Source organism: Oncorhynchus masou, chromosome 14 (genome assembly GCF_036934945.1).
Source record: "Oncorhynchus masou masou isolate Uvic2021 chromosome 14, UVic_Omas_1.1, whole genome shotgun sequence".
Taxonomy (NCBI): Eukaryota; Metazoa; Chordata; class Actinopteri; order Salmoniformes; family Salmonidae; genus Oncorhynchus; species Oncorhynchus masou.
Genome location: NC_088225.1, coordinates 21029265 through 21032080, shown reverse-complemented (window position 1 = coordinate 21032080; position 2816 = coordinate 21029265).

The window sequence follows — 2816 nt, the reverse complement described above, 5'->3', positions numbered from 1 at the left end:
AGGGTGGAAGAGAGAGAGAGAGAGAGAGAGAGAGAGAGAGAGAGAGAGAGAGAGAGAGAGAGAGAGAGAGAGGGGGGAAGAGAGAGAGGGTGGGAGAGAGAGAGAAGGTGGAAGAGAGAGAGGAAGAGAGAGAGAGAGAGAGAGAGAGAGAGAGAGAGAGAGGGAGGGAGGGTGGAAGAGAGAGAGAGGGTGAGTGTGTGTGTGCTGTAACCCCCATTGTAGTCACATCTCCACAATAAGTCTGTGTGTTGCCCTCCAACCAAACACAGTGAAGCACACAGTACAGTTTGTATACCTATATGTAGGCACTTATCTAAGGTCAGTTTCATGTTTTGTGAATATAAAGTGATCTTCCTCCAATGACCTTGACATGTACTCTGTATTCTCTCTTTACTACACAGCAGAATGTGTGGGGTTGTTCCACCGTGTGCTGTTGCTAGAACACTACCAAGCCAAAGTACCCTACTCTTTATTTCAATATCTCAAAAGAGATTAGAATTGGATTACATGCACTATGTTTGTCTTCAGTTGCTATTCTCAAAAAAGTACATTCTAATGGGGGAGATTCTAAAGTTCTTAAACAAGGAAACTTTGTTGACGTTGACATGATGTACTGTATATTGATACAGTATGTATTTTGTAAGGGAAAGATTCTGAACACATTTGCAAGAGATACTTATACAGGGTCTTATACAGAGCTGTTCCTCCGACCTAGTCCATGAATGGCTTTACACTTTTTAGAAAGGGAATGTTTCTCCCCTATTTCAAGTGGCTCTCAGTCAGGTCCAAAAGTATTGGCAACCTTGATAAAGATGAGCAAAACATACTAAATAATGCACATTTTGAGCTATATTGTCTGCTCCAAAGAAATTGAACATTATATAATTTTATACTAAGACAATTACTCAGAGAAAGAGATTTTGTTTAAAGCTAGAATCCTTAAATAACAAAGTGGTCAACCCACCACTTTATTGGTAAAAATCTGAGGGAAGGGCCTGGAGAAATGTAACGATAATGGCACTGAGCCTTTTTATCAAATGTTTTATGAGATTGGAGAACACATTGGGAGGGATCTTAGACCATTCCTCCATACCACTGGTTTTCGATGGGGTTCATGTCTGGAGACTGAGAGGGTCATTGCAAAATGTTGATTTTGTGGTCAATGAACCATTTCTTTGTGGCTTTTGATGTGTGCTTGGGGTTATTGTCTTGCTGGAAGATCCACTTGCAGCTAGGTTTCAGCCTTCTGGCAGAGGCAACCATGTTTTTGGCTAAAATGTCCTGGTACTGGGTATACTTCATGATGTCGTTAACAAGGGCCCCAGGACCATTGGTAGCAACATTGCCCCATAACATGAAATATCCACCACCATATTTTACAGTAGGTATGGGGTTATTTTCTGTATATGCATTCTTTCTTTCGACGCAAAATCCAGCACTGGTGTGCGTGGCTAAAGAGTTAGATTCTCATGTCGTCCAACAAATGTAAACGTCTGGAGTTTGTTAAATGGCATTGGCACTTGGATTTGAATAAGTGCTATGGTCAGATGACGTGAACATAGAGATCTTTGGCCACGCACACCAGTGGTGGGTTTCGCATTGAAATAAATATGCATATGCAGAAAATAACCCCATACCTACTTTAAAATGTGGTAGTGGGTCTTTCATTTTATGGGGCTATTTTGCTTCTGCTGGTCCTGGGGGATTCACACTTCCTGGCCTCAAAATCAGGATTATTGCCAGTTGTCTTGTCCTGGTAGTTAATAGATCAATAGCTCACCCACCTGGTTTCCTACGTCTGAATCAGTCCCTGATTAGCAGTGGTGGAAAAAGTACCCAATTTTCATACTTAAGTAAAAGTAAAGTGAAAGTCACCCAGTAAAATACTACTTAAGTAGTATTTGGTTTGAAATCTACTTAAGTATCAAAAGTAAATGTAATTGCTAAAATATAGTACTTAAGTATTAAAATTAAATATAATTAATTTTAAATTCCTTATATAAAGCAAATCAGACAGCGTCATTTTCCTTATTTTTTTTAATAAATAAAAATAATATTTTCCTGTCCTGCTTTTGTGTTTCAGGGAAAATGTATGGAGTAAAAAGTACATAATTTTCTTTAGAAATGTAGTGAAGTCAAATTAAAAGTTGTAAAAAATATAAATAGTAAAGTAAAGTAAAGATACCCCAAAACACTAGTTAAGTAGTACTTGCAAGTATTTTTACTTAATAACTTTACACCACTGCTGATTAGAAGGAAAGTTACCCATCTATGATGGGCTCCCGTGTGGCGCAGCGGTCTAAGGCACAGCATCTCAGTCCTGGAGTTGTTACTACAGACCATGGTTCGATTGGGTGGTGCACAATTGGCCCAGCGTCATCCGGGTTTGGCCAGGGTAGGCTGTCATTGTAAATAATAATTCTTAATGGTCTTGCCTAGTTAAATAAATACATTTGTGTCATAATCAGGAATTCCATGCTCTTGGTGGAAGTGAATGTGCTGTAGGTTATCTCCCAGTCTGGAGTGCATGTTTAGTCCATGTTCTGTGTGTAATGGCTCCTGCATCATGTGTGGTAGTTAGATACAGATCAGACCTGAAGGAATGGGCTCAGTTTGAGGCTTGGCCAACCCAGATTTGTTGTGGATATTAAGAAAGTATGTTTGTCCTCCATGACACCATTGTGTTGTGTATTTATTTAGTAGGTTTTGCACGACAGTAGTTTGTTTCCTAACTAACTCCTCACTATAGTGCGGACCTCATAATAGCGTATACTGACAGCAGGATGAATTGTCCAGAAGGTATCTGACAGTGCCGC